At 49.1% G+C, this 14705-nt stretch overlaps 1 long non-coding RNA gene across 1 annotated transcript; it reads right to left on the bottom strand.

Annotated features, from left to right (window-relative positions):
- Positions 1–2653: 2653 nt before the first annotated feature.
- LOC138295755 (uncharacterized) lies at positions 2654–10252 on the bottom strand. The gene is made up of 2 exons (XR_011203681.1): positions 10119–10252; positions 2654–3139 (listed from the first exon to the last, which is right to left on the bottom strand). It is a non-coding gene; the product is annotated as an uncharacterized lncRNA (long non-coding RNA).
- Positions 10253–14705: the final 4453 nt, after the last annotated feature.

Below are 14705 nucleotides of genomic sequence, written 5' to 3'. Positions count from 1 at the left end.
GCCTAAACCTTCCCTTTTTATACATGTAAGGCACTCCTAAGGTAGGCCCTAGATAGTCCCATGGGCAGGGTGCAGTGTATGTTAAAGGTGGGACATGTACTGATGTGTTTTACATGTCCTAATAGTGAAATACTGCCAAATTCGGTTTTCACTGTTGCAAGGCCTATCTCTCTCATAGGTTAACATGGGTGCTGTCTTTATATATTTTTAAAGTGGAGATTCCCTTTGAGAGCAGATATAAATTTGGAGTTTAGTGTCTCTGAACTCACAATTTAAAAATGTATTTTAGTGAAGTTAGTTTTTAATCTATTAGTTTGAAAATGCCACTTTTAGAAGGTAGGCATTTTCGTTCTTAAACCATTCTGTGACTCTGCCTGTTTGTGGATTCCCTGTATCGGTCAGACTGACAGTTGGGCTGTTGTGAATTGCCTCTAGACAGTGACACAAAAGGAAACTGGGGAGTAGACTGCATATCCTGATAAGCCATCTCAGCTAGAGTGGAGGGAGGAGTAGTCACTTCCACCTGAAGGGGCTTGCCTGCCCTCACACAATGCAGTCTCCATCCCCCAGGTGTGTGTCTGGGGACTGGCCTGGTCAAAGCAGGATCTTGTGAACAACAGAGACTTTCCTTTGAAGTTTGCCTACTTCAAAGGCAGAAAGGGGTATAAGTAGTGGACCCTAAACCCCAGACTTTAGATCACTTGTGGAACCAAGAGGAACCTCTGCCAAGGAGAAGACCTGAGGAGAAGTGCTGCCCCTGCGTGTGACTGTGCTTTGCTGGGCTATCTGCAGTTGCTGTTTCTGCCTGTGAAGAAAACAAAGACTGGAGTTTGTTGTGCATTCCTGCTTGAAGAAAAATCTCCAAGGGCTTGACTGGAGCTTGCCTCCTGTTTTAAAGTCTCAGGGCCATCAACGACATCCTCTGCCAACACCTGGACACTTTGCTGAGACTCCTGCCCTGCCAAGTCGTGCCCTATCCAGTCCCTGGGCCCCTTGAAATTGAAGTTGGCAGAACAAGAGCAGAAATCCACGCACAGAACACCGTGCAGAGAAATATTCAACGCTTCATCTGCAATGTGGCTGATAAACGATGTGCCACCTGCTTTGCGGCTGAAACCAACGCTCCACCTGCATCATGGCTGGGAGATCGATGCATCGCAGCTGGAGAAACGATGCAACACCCACTTGCGGCTGCTGATAACAACGCAAACCCCACGCAGCGAGGTTTTCTAACACTATCGACTCGATTTCTCACTCATCGTCCCTTGTCAAAGTCATCATGAATCTGCATGGATCTGAGGCGCCCTGTCTGAAAATCGACACATCGCTCTGTTGTGGGGGAGAAAAACGACCCATCGCCGACCTGACCGGAGAAGAAACGACGCACGGCCTCACTTGCGAGTAAGGAATCAACGTATCGCTGACTTTTCCGATGCACGCTCGCCCGTGCGGCTTCATTTGTATCACAAACCAGGAACTTTGTGTAAAGTCAACATTTCAATTGTTTTCTATGGAGTAAGGCTCTTATTCCTTTGAAAATTCTTATCTTGACTTGTGTATGTTGGATTTTGGTTGTTTTGGTCTTGTTTGATTTAGATAAATATCTCCTATTTTTCAGGGCTGGTTTGGTGTCCATTTTGTAGTTTTTTCACTGTATTATTTGGTAAAAATAATTTACACATTGCTCCTGGGTTAAGCCTTCCTGCTCGTGCCAAGCCACCAAGGGGGTGAGTGGGGATTAACCATGTGTGTTTCTCCTTTGCCCTGACTAGAGTGAGGGTCCTTGCTCGGACAGGGGTAACCTGACTGCCAACCAAAGACCCCATTTCAAACAAATGGCATATATAATATTAACTTTTTTTTTTATAAAGCAGTGTTTACCTTCTTTTGACTAAAAATGGTACAAAATTGAGGAAATGGCAAAGCACACCCAAAATATTGGCAAACACACACAAACTCTGAATTATATTGTGATTTGCTAAACAGCTGCAAGTGGTTTTAACTATGAGTACTTCAAAAGCTCGATTCACAGTTATTTGCACTGACACCTCTACTTTATAACTATACTTTGTATCTGTACGTGGTTGAATGTCCGAGAGCAAGGGCATCACAAAAGGGCCTCTTGAGCTCATAAATCCAATAATTTGACAAGGAGGAGGGTCACGATACGTAGCATAAGGCACTCCTATGAGCGGAAAATATATGCATTGCAAAGAAACAAACATATAACTTTCAATTCAAATGTAGCTTAGCATTATAATTACACATGCAGAACTATACAGTGCTTATGGAATTATTCCTGAATTCCTAAGAAACACACCTTTACACCAATAACAATCATATCTTTACACCTATTGAAGTGCAGCCAATGCGAGCACAAAATTGATTTTTACTTATTGTTTTGTAGAAGTCACATATGTGCCATTCAAACCAGTGCCAGGCTTGAGCTAATGTACAGTTTACAATTTTATCTATATCACTGCAGCAGGTACGGTCTGCTAGAAAAAGATGGTGAAACCCGATGGGTCCTGATCCTTTTACAAATCAAGGGAAATTCTGGTGATGAGAGGTAGATCTTGGTTTAGGTGCCCAAAAGCATGTCTATGTTTTCCGTAACTCAATATTGTAATGAAACGTTGCTCCATATTCCATATTTGTTCAAGCATGGTATTTATTTTTTTAATTCTGTCATAGTTAAAGTTTACAAACAGTGATTCAAATGGTATATACATGCTGACAAATTGCACTCACACCAAACATAATTTAGTGCCTTGTACACTTTCATGGGTCGGGATGCAAAATTAAGCAACTGACAAAGGAAATGGCAAACGCAAGGACAAAGATAACATCTATACATTTATCAGATCCATTCCGGTGTGTATCAGATGCAGACATATTTCTGAGTCAGTGGCCCACAAGACAGGTTATTCACAGTGTCAGAGGACTTGGATTAAGAGGACTCGTTGATGGTTTTAAAGTCCCTTATGAGAGTAGGTAGTCAGAATCGTGAGGGAAACTGTTGTCGGTGTTCTGCATGGTGAGACCCACAAAGGTAAGACTGCACAGAGATTAATCGATGTTCTGCCCACGTTGTAGGGAGTTCTTATGAACAATCAATCTGCAGTTTAGGAGGTTCTTCCTGAGCCAAAACATAAAACGTACAGTGGAATTACTATGACATAGGAAACAAACACTGGTAAAAATAATGACCCAGATTTAAGAAGCTCTAGCGCAACATTAGCATCATTTATTTTACACTAAAGTGACGTTAGGTTTAAAAAATCGCCGTGCAATATTTACAAAGTGACGCAATGCATGTATTGCACCACTTTGTAACCCTTAGCACCACATTATGCATGAACCTTGCATAATGTATGCAAAGGGGGCATTCCCCCATTTAGGGGACCACAAAAATGGCACAGTGGAATCCAAGAGATTCCACCGCGTCATTAGGGACGAGCACAAAGCGCTCCGTCCCTCTTCTAATCTCTCTTTAGGGGGATTTTAACCATGCCCATGTTACGTCAGTCACTTTCATTGGTTCGTGGGCCTTTTCAAATGTGCTTGTTTTCATTCGTGAAAGGCATGCATATGCCATGCCTTTTCCTGTGTTTAGCCCTTCTTGAGAGCACCAGTAAACTACTGAAAACATACGAGGCTCCATGTATTCCGTATGGGTTCTTGACTTCTTGTTCTCTTTATTTCGCAGCGCGATTGCGCTGTGTTTTACATTTAATGTGGCAAGAAAAGTCCAGTTAGGAGTTTACAATGGTAATAGCTCTAAGTCGTTGCAATACGAGACCCGTTGCCTTGCAAATGCTTGATTTTTGCTGCTACTTTTAATGCCTGCTCAGAGCAGGGGCTAAAAGGGAGCACACCATTGGTTTCAATGGGCCAAAAGCACCAAACTAGCATAAAAAATGTTAAAGCTAGCTCCCTAAATATCGCCACGGTGCACCGTATCTTCAATAGGGCGCACACAAGGTGGCATTAGGGGGGCTCTCAAGGGCAAAAGAAAAGTGGCGCTGCATTGGATGCAGCACCACTTTTTTTTTAAATGTGCCCCAATATGTCTTGCCTTTAATATGTAGGTGTAGTGCTGTTAGTTTTGTTAATGTATTTCTGCTTTGGTGCACTATATGGGGAAAATCATAATGAGGCAAGTACGTAATTTGTTGTTTGTGTGTTCTGATGTTTACAAATAGTAGTGATTTGTGCCTAAAATGGAAAAGTACTTTGCTAATGGAAATATATTTTAGGAAGAGTATGTTTCATTCCTTCAAATGTAAGGAATGACCTGTGAATTTAAAACGTTTGTTTCTCTAGTTCACTTTGGCTCCTAGGGTTTGCACTTGACTGTAGGTAGCTTAAATTAAATGTTTTTTGCAAATGTAACATTTTATGTTCAACTACGAAGAAATATTTTATGTCAATAACCAATTCCGAATGAAAGCTTGCATGAAAGGTGAAACAGAAGCAGTCGGATGGGGGATGAAAAATAAGGAAGGCGAAATGGAAATTTGTGGGCAACATAAGAGCTGTGCATGGAAAGCAGGAAATATATCTAAAGGCATGCACCAGTTGACCGAGATGAGAGACAATTAGGGCCTGATTCTAACTTTGGAGGACGGTGTTAAACCGTCCCAAAAGTGGCGGATATACCACCTAACGTATTACGAGTTCCATAGGATATAATGGACTCGTAATACGGTAGGTGGTATATCCGCCACTTTTGGGACGGTTTAACACCGTCCTCCAAAGTTAGAATCAGGCCCTTAGTGTGTGAGGGCTAAGGACGGTTAGGAGGGGGCAACAAAAACAGAAGAAGCAACTCACACACTAGAGATAATTTGACCCTGCTGTACACTAAAAGAGGACTGAAGTTCCATCTATGGACAAAATCAGTAAATCTAAAAGGAGTAGAGGTAGGATTTAAAGTTAAAAGCGAGTGAGGTATTTGATTGGAAGAAAGTAGAGCTTTTTGCAAACAGAAACAGGGAATATGGTTTGGGACAGAAATTGTATAAATTCAAACCTGTTACATGGTAGAAACATTACCTGCATAGGTCAGACAAAAAGTCAATTAATTTCCATCCAGCTGAATACAAAGAAAGTCCAACATGGTACACAAGTTTCAAAGCAAGCATTATTGTGGGGTTCAAAAACAGCTAATTTTGTTGTTTAATGTGTAAACAAATTCTACCTCACAATTCCAATAAAGAATTGTATACCAAACTACTGGCCTGATGTCTCAAAGTGTTTGCTGTCACAAAACCTGTGATTTGCAAACTCACAGGCTTTGCAAATATAGGCCCTCATTCTGACCTTGGCGGGCGGCGGAGGCCGCCCGCCAAAGTCCCGCCGTCAGGTTACCGTTCCGCGGTCGAAAGACCGCAGCGGTAATTCTGACTTTCCCGCTGGGCTGGCGGGCGGTCGCCTTCAGACCGCCCGCCAGCCCAGCGGGAAAGAGGCTTCCACGATGAAGCCGGCTCGGAATCGAGCCGGCGGAGTGGAAGCTGTGCGACGGGTGCAGTTGCACCCGTCGCGTATTTCACTGTCTGCGCAGCAGACAGTGAAATACATGTAGGGGCCCTCTTACGGGGGCCCCTGCAATGCCCATGCCAGTGGCATGGGCACTGCAGGGGCCCCCAGGGGCCCCGCGACCCCCCCTACCGCCATCCGGATCCCGGCGGTCGGACCGCCGGGATCTGGATGGCGGTAGGGGGGTCGGAATCCCCTCGGCGGCGCAGCAAGCTGCGCCGCCTTGGAGGATTCAATGGGGCGGCGGTACACTGGCGGGAGCCCGCCAGTGGTGCCGGTCCGACCGCGGCTTTACCGCCGCGGTCGGAATCCCCATTGGAGCACCGCCGGCCTGTCGGCGGTGCTCCCGCGGTCCTCCGCCCTGGCGGTCTTTGACCGCCAGGGTCAGAATGACCGCCATAGTCCGTTAAGGAGCATATTTACAAGTCCCATGCACTGCCCATGCATCACTTTTTGTGATGCACTGGCTCCGCTAGTGCAGACGTATATCTACAAGGATACGCAAAGCTACTTTGCTTGGCTTTTCATGGTATTGAGGCCTTTCAAGGCACTGTGTTGCCTTACACTGCATCAGGGAGGCATACCATGGCTGTTGAGGTGGGTGTTACCGTGCAACATCCAGGGATTTTTTACGCATTCCCAGATTTTCAAGATTCTGTAAACCTGGGAATGTGTCAAAACTGAACATCTCCCTAGGGCAGGTGCAAGGAGGAGACATAGCTTTATTTCTCCTTGTTACTTCCTCTTTCCTGCAGCACACAAAGAAAGAGGAAAATGCCTCTCTGGATTGTTTTTATGCCGGCAGGTTCCCATCCTGCAAAAAAAAACAATTCTGCTGACAACACAGACACCCTTGGTGCAAGGGTGCCTGCATTGGAGCTAGGCAGCAATTTGTGCACCAGCGAAGAGGGAAAGGACAAAAATGCTCCATATCTTGTAAGTATGGTGCGTTTTTGCCCTTTTGCTGTGGTGCAGAGCACCACAGCAATGTGACTTACTGCACTGCCCTGCAGCACAAGGCTTGTAAATATGCACCACTGTGTCTGTGTATATAACCAGTCACACCTTTGCTTTTAGTGATCAATATATGTGTTGCAGCTCAAAAGCATTCTGTCCGGAAAGAGCAACTGCATTGCAACCTGAGAATGATGCGACAGGCTTTGAGTCTTTTATATGAATTGAGCACATGAATCGTCAGTTTGTAGAAAAAGTGAATTTTCACAATATTTTGGTATGGAGAACGTGAAAGTCCAAAACCTGCACTGGCAAATCAGGTGCCTCTCCTAACACTGTGCACATAGGTGGCAAAACACCACTAGAGTGTATGGGAAAAAATAGCGCCACCCAGCCACACATGATGTAGTCCTGTCACAAGAATGGGTTTGGAGTTCTCACATGCAAGTTTTAACTGACTCTTAGGATGGAAAATACACAGTGCTGTGATCTTCTAGAGAATTATCCAAAATCTTGAGCCCTAAAAAGGAGGACATAATGTGAAATGCAAATCACACTAACTACGTCACCCTTTTTATAAAGTTGCCATTTGTCAGCACTGGCTAAAATATAGTTTCTACATAAATGGATACTCTTTTCCTGACCAATATGAAAAAAATAAAAAACTTTATTCATAAAACAACATCATGGATGCTGGGTTAATCTGACAAGCATTGTTGAAGTTAGTGAATTTGTGTCCCATATATCACGACAGTAGCCTCAACCTCTGTTCAGAGATAATTTCTTGAAACCATGGTGCTCCCTTTGCAATCTATTTTTGGTGGTATGCTATCTGACCAGCTGAATTCTCAACACCAGACTCTTTCAACAAATCGACAAAAAACTTATGTTTGGCACAGACTTTCCACTCTTCACTTCCCTCCCAGTGTCTAGAGCTTCCACCTGCCTAGCCTCTATGATTTGCTGATACAGTCCTCCACAAATGTTCATCGACTCAGGCCTGCGTAAGCGTCGCACCCTTGTGACACAGTGATACACAGAACAAAGCTATTAGTCTCTTTAAGTGATGTCACTTGGTGAATCAGAAGGAACAACACAATACTGAGCTCTATGATGATGCTGCTGCAGATTGAAATAGGTTGGTCTATCCAGGTAGAACATGAGCGGGCGCCAAGATGTCCAACATTTTCAGAAACTGAGTGAAAGAATATGGAACTACACAATTGCAGGCAAAGATCTCCTAGCGATAAAAACTGCTTTTGTAAATGGTGGGAAAAACATCGAAGGGCAGACATATTCAATTTTTACACAATGCAGCTGTAGTCGGGGTCGCAGCCGTAAACATCCAAATTACGAGAGTCGACTGTTGAAAACAGGTAACAAGTTTATTTTCAAATAATGACCCACAACCAGAGAAGCGCCCAATGAGTCTGCAATCCACTGACAACTGCTATTGCATCTGGATTCCAGAATTCACTTTCTGCTTCCAAGAGTAAACAATGGATAGAGATTGTAGTGTCCTGCTGGACACGTTCTAGTGTTTGGCCAGCCTCTCTGCTGAGGGCTGGCCTCCCACATACACCCCACACCCACCCAACACAGGCATCACCGGTCAGGTGACCCTGGCAATAAAAAGGGCCGGGCGCATGTGCCCGGGGCCAGTTACACCCAGCAAGAAGCTGTGTCTGTGTCGTCTTATTTTAGTAGCATGGGGGCCTAGGGCCCCAACACAACATTGGTGACAAGGGTGGTTGCCCACGCGTGCCCCCATGTCCCGCTGCAGCACCATGTGGCACCAGGATGCTGACTGCCACACCGCATTCCGTGGTCTGCTACGACCACCACGAGATACTACGCAGCATTTCGTCCCTGCAGCGTGGTAAAGTCAAGGTGCTGCGGAGAGGGAGAAGTGTTTTCCTTGTCTCGCAAGGTGAGGGAGTGTGCCGCCGTACCAGTAGAAGCTGCCCGGTGTGAGTGAGAGCTGGCGAAGCTCCATGTGGCAACGCCCTGGAAGGAGAAGCAGAGGAGCGTGCGGCGAGACACATAGGCGGTCATTCTGACCGCGGCGGGCGGCGGTCGCCGCCCGCCATGCGGTTACCGCCGAATGACCGCCCCGCGGTCAAAAGACCGCGGCGGCCATTCCAACTTTCCCGCTGGGCAGGCGGGCGACCGCCAAAAGGCCGCCCGCTGGTCCAGCGGAAAAGCCCCTGCAATGAGGAAGCCGGCTCCGAATGGAGCCGGTGGAGCTGCAGGGGTGCGACGGGTGCAGTGGCACCCGTAGCGATTTTCACTGTCTGCAAAGCAGACAGTGAAAAGCTGTATGGGGCCCTGTTAGGGGGCCCCTGCACTGCCCATGCCAGTGGCATGGGCAGTGCAGGGGCCCCCAGGGGCCCCACGACACCCGTTCCCGCCATCCTGGTTCTGGCAGTGAAAACCGCCAGAAACAGGCTGGCGGGAAGGGGGTCGGAATCCCCATGGCGGTGCTGCGCCGCCATGGAGGATTCCCTGGGCCAGGGGAAAACCGGCGGGAAACCGCTGGTTCCCCTTTTCTGACCGCGGCTTTACCGCCGCGGTCAGAATAGCCCAGGAAGCACCGCCAGCCTGTTGGCGGTGCTTCCGCTGCCCTCCGCCCTGGCGGTCAGAGACCGCCAGAGTTGAAATGAGGGCCATAGTGCCAGCCCACCACAGACTTTAATGAGGTCAGCCTGCTGCGCGAGGGAGAACTTCATAGAAATGCCCCGCAGCGTTAATAAAAGCCGCTGTAACAGAGCCTCAATAGTGTTATGGCACACCAGGGAACAAACCGATGCTCAAGGCTGCCCCCCCCGTGTCCAGGGAAGCGCGCCGTGAAGTGTGAAAAAAAAAAGAGCACCAGGCAATGGCCGGGGCCGGCCGCCCCTGCCCCCAAGAAGGTAATGCGGTCCGCAGCGTGTGCCAAGCTGCTGCGGCCGCGTATAAGAAGGAATATGGTGCTGCTACGCACCAAAAGAATGCATAAAGAAAATGCAACGGGACGTTTTCCCCTTTTCTTTCATGTAATGGTGCTGTTGCGCACAAAATAAGGAAATGCCCAGGGCCGCCCCCACCTCCCTGCAATAAGGCTGAAAAGACCGTGACACGGCCTGCTGTGGCCGCAAAAGGAGGAAAGTGCGAGGGCACCGCACTAAAGAAAGAAAAGGGCCAGCGCCGCCCCCCAGCTGCCGCATGGACCGAAATGCCATGGTGCACACACGCACCAAGTACAACACAATTTCCAAGCGCCGCACCCTCCCCTTATAAAAAAAAAAAGGAAAACGCGTGAAATAAAGCATCGGTGCAGACACGCACCGAAAACAATTTGAAATACGAGGTGCAAACATGCACCTAAACAAAGTGAAGTACTGGTGCAGACACGCACCAAAGTAGAGAAATGGTGGTGCACAGCCCCCCAAACTTCAAAAGGCGTGGAAGGGGACAGGTGCTGACACGCACCAGTGAAGAATTAAAGTGCCGGAGCCCCACCCCTCCCACTGAACCTCATACTGTCTGCCTGCCTCTGTAAACGAGGCTGAGCACGAAAAGGAACATTTAAAAAAAAAAAAAGAAAAGAAAGAAAAGTGCAGAAGTAGGAAAATGGCACTTACCTGCAGCTCTGGACACCAGCCAAAGCCCCCACCAGCCTGAAGAACTCCACAGTATGGCTCCTCAGCATGGCTTCACGGCGTCTGCTGCAAAACAAACGAGGCAGGTAGGAGGAAAGACTGGCTTTCAAACTGGAAAAGAAGTGCACTAGTGGCATCCAGTGGCCAAAGTCGGTACTGCACCCTCTTCTATTTGAAAGTGGAAAAACCAGCTTTGTTGAAAGAAAGTCTACAGCAACACCCCAGTGGGTGACTGCACAAGACCAACAGCACGCCCGCGGAGGGAAATGGCGCAGAGGACGGAAACGGCGCAGAAGAAGGAAGCGACGCGGACAATGCTGAAAAGGGAAGGAGAAGACTGCAGCTGTCCCAGCCAAGATGCAACGGCGAGAAATGGACACAAGTGCCACGTGAGGCACGAGGAGAGCGCGCATGGACTGCGCAGCCCCTGGCGGACGTCCACCGCTGAAGGAACGCCACATGCCCCAGAAGAGATGGACATCACCGCAGGACAAGATAGGGACATGCCAGGCGTTACCATAGGACGCCCAGAAAAGAGACTATGGTGGTCATTCTGACCCTGGCGGTCTTTGACCGCCAGGGCGGAGGACCGCGGGAGCACCGCCGACAGGCCGGCGGTGCTCCAATGGGGATTCCGACCGCGGCGGTAAAGCCGCGGTCGGACCGGCACCACTGGCGGGGTCCCGCCAGTGTACCGCTGCCCCATTGAATCCTCTGCGGCGGCGCAGCTTGCTGCACCGCCGCGGGGATTCCGACCCCCCCTACCGCCATCCAGATCCCGGCGGTCGGACCGCCGGGATCCGGATGGCGGTAGGGGGGTCGCGGGGCCCCTGGGGGCCCCTGCAGTGCCCATGCCACTGGCATGGGCATTGCAGGGGCCCCCGTAAGAGGGCCCCTACATGTATTTCACTGTCTGCTGTGCAGACAGTGAAATACGCGACGGGTGCAACTGCACCCGTCGCACAGCTTCCACTCCGCCGGCTCGATTCCGAGCCGGCTTCATCGTGGAAGCCTCTTTCCCGCTGGGCTGGCTGGCGGTCTGAAGGCGACCGCCCGCCAGCCCAGCGGGAAAGTCAGAATTACCGCTGCGGTCTTTCGACCGCGGAACGGTAACCTGACGGCGGGACTTTGGCGGGCGGCCTCCGCCGCCCGCCAAGGTCAGAATGAGGGCCTATGTCACATGCGCAGAGAGCTTAGCCAGAGAACGTGACGACTAAGACAACGCCCGCGAAATTGGACAGAGCACCCGAGAGCGTGACGTAACGCACGGGACAAGAGGCCGTGCCAGCCGGCCTTTCAGCAACACAAGATGGCCACTGTTGGCCAATCACACAGGAGGTCATCAGAAGCGACCGACCCTGCAAAGCACACCCAGGTTCAAGCAAGACCCAGTGCCAAGAAAGTACTGCCTTGAGGCGCAAGCACTGCACCCTCAAGTGAAGAGGAAGCGGAAAAGAAAAGTGACCCTATGTCACTGCCCTACAACGGGCCAGAGACTCAGCAAGGAGTGTCCTCCTCCACACTGCCTCAGGACGGAGTTGGCAGTGACTCGCAACAGGCAAGAGGAGAGTCGCACACCCCAAGTGGCATGATGCCACCCAGCAACACTGAAAAAAAACCCGCCTAGTCCTTGGACAGGACAGGACCTTCGAAAGGTCCACACAAAAGGAAGAAAGGAGACTGTGTGACATCACCTGTCACACTGCAGCACCTGACGACCACAGAAGAACAAGAACGGAAGATCAACAGGGTGGAGAGATGGAGGACTCCTTCCACAAAGGAAGAGTGCACCCACAGACAAGACAGCCACCGGGGTGTGGTGACGTCACTGGAGACAGCTCAGCGGGAGTACCAAATGTAAGACGCCATGCGCGAACCGCGTACTTACCCCACACGTCAAAGGTGACCATCCAAGCCACCTGCCATCGGCTGCTTGAAGCAGATGACACCACTGCTAGCATCTGCACATGAGCAAGAGAAGGACTGGACTCGCTATGACGAGGTTACTCCAATCACCCTTACTCCAGCAACGTCACTTGTCGTCCAGGTCTCCAAATGGCAAACATCATCATCGCCATGTGCATCACGGTATCCATCAAAGGAGCAGTTAAACGACCAGACTGGAGTCTTACACGTCTGCTTTAATGCTCTGAAGAACTAGTCAACCAATGACCACCTGCTCGCCCTGTCTATATCCTGCTCTCGGTGACAAGAGCAAGTCGTGACCTAGACCCATCTACCCCTGCAATTTCACGAGCGACTAGGCAGTGGCTCCTAGGAGGTCTTGCAGCTGCCCTATGTGGCACACAAGCAGCCCCAGCACAGACCACAAGCAGTCCCGTGACAATCCAGACAAGGGGCCTCTCAAGCTTGAGAGAGGACTGGACATTGCCCCACCAATGAAGTCAAAGAGACAAACAGGGCTGTGCAATGGGGACTCCAACAGGTCACAGCACACCAAGACTGTATTCAGTGAATTAACATGACACCAACTAGACCCCTCCTGGCAACGTGATAGACAATTGCCCTGAGACTGTCTGAGAGCCCACATGCACCTGATCCATGTCGGCAAATGCCCCGACCACGGAACATCCACCCTTGTGGTTGCACAAATGATTTGGCCATGGCTCGTGTCGGAGAGCCTGCAGCGGGCGGCAGATGGCCTACACGCAGCCCAGCACAGTCCATGCCAATCCCGTGGCAAACCCATCGAAAAGGCCTCGAGGAAGTTCCATAGTGAAGAATCCAAAACCGAGAGGTGGTCTGGAAGCAGCTCTGCCATCAGAGGGTCAGAACGAACAAAGGTTTCAGAGGAGGACCTCGCGCCATCACAGATGTCATCCGTCTTCAAGGGATTGGCCTTCGTGAAGCCAGGATGTCTCGGCAAGCAGATTCACAGTGGACACCACCAAGGCTCGTGATGCACCCAATTCAGGTGATGCACCCAATTCGAATGACACACCCAATTTGAATGATACGCCCTATTTGAACAAATTGAACTGTAAACACCACCAGCCTCGCCACGAGTGCCCACAGGACTGAAACACGGCGCATCAGTGGACACTTATCCAACCATCTGACTGTCAGAGTCTGGATTTCTTCCACACAGTGTTCGTGCCCGGCTGTGACTGGTTAAATCATGAACTCGTGCAGAAGGATCCGGGTGCTCCCAGCTGCACCTGCCCACTGCAGTCCTGCGGCCTGCCTTCTCGAGGCCGAGAGACTGATGGTGGTGTTTTGTTACTGTGTTTTTTTCTCTTGCAGGTTGGACTTTGTTTTTGTTCCTCAAAGTTTTGGAGGAATGTAGTGTCCTGCTGGACATGTTCTAGTGTTTGGCCAGCCTCTCTGCTGAGGGCTGGCCTCCCACATACACCCCACACCCACCCAACACAGGCGTTACCGGTCAGGTGACCCTGGCAATAAAAAGGGCCGGGCGCACGTGCCCAGGGCCAGTTACACCCAGCAAGAAGCCGTGTCTGTGTCGTCTTATTTTAGTAGCATGGGGGCCTAGGGCCCCAGCACAACAGAGATAATACCATAATGAATACTGAAGAAAGTAACAATTACCAAGCATAGGGTAAAAGCATGGAAAGTAAAATACAATATGGATAAGTATAGATAGACCGAGCTGAATACTACAGCAGGCCTCAACCAAATTTGCTGTTCTGCACTGCATTGTGTAACGGGGGTAAACACAGTACAGTCATGTCTGTTAAGATTGTCCTGGTACTGCTGTCATCCTGTGTGCCTGTGTACTAAATTGTTGCTTTGTGTGAAACACTTTATTGCAGATGTGAATATATGTCGTCTATCGTAGAAGTTGTTCTTGAAACAGATCCTTCCAGTACAAATCCCTATGTCTAGAGGGGCATAGAAAGAATGCCACGCACTGGAAGCACGCTGTTAACCTTAGCACATATGCAGTGAATGGGGTTTTGACTTATTAAAAAAAATATCCTTGTTTCAGCCTGCATCAAAGAGGTGTTCATTTTTTACACAAAGCACGGTCCTGGTAAATTTGGCTTTGTGACAAAATTAATGAGTGTTTTTCGTTGACCTACCCAAGTTACACTCTGTTATGCCCCCTTGACGCAAAGCGACAAGAAACAGCACAAAGGGGTATTTACAGTGAAAGAGTAAATACTAAAGCATTGCCTTGCATGACTTTTTGTTACTTTGCAACGGCGAAAAGCTTAAGTAGATCAGGGTTTATTTCACCTCATTTAGCAATCATGCAAATATCCAATAGCTTAAGTCAAGACAAACCAGGTGCTATGAAATATTTAGTTGAATGGAGGGTCTTAGAGAACAGAAGTCCCACTGTAACTCTGCAGAGTTCCTCCTCCACAAACTGCACCTCAGTTAGAGTTGTAGAGGCACTAGGTGGCAGATTTATGGAAAGTGGTGCTGCACTGAGGCCAGCGCCACTTTCCCTATGTCCCTTAGCGCCCCCCCTGCTGCCACCATGTGTGTGCCGTATTTAAAATATTGCACGCCATGGCGCAGAGTAGGGGGCAATAGCATCATTTCTCATGACGCTATTGATGTACTCTGCAGAAGTAGCGCCAA

This window comes from Pleurodeles waltl, chromosome 1_2, assembly GCF_031143425.1.
Source record: "Pleurodeles waltl isolate 20211129_DDA chromosome 1_2, aPleWal1.hap1.20221129, whole genome shotgun sequence".
Classification (NCBI taxonomy): domain Eukaryota; kingdom Metazoa; phylum Chordata; class Amphibia; order Caudata; family Salamandridae; genus Pleurodeles; species Pleurodeles waltl.
This window is presented reverse-complemented; position numbering and strand designations above follow the sequence as displayed.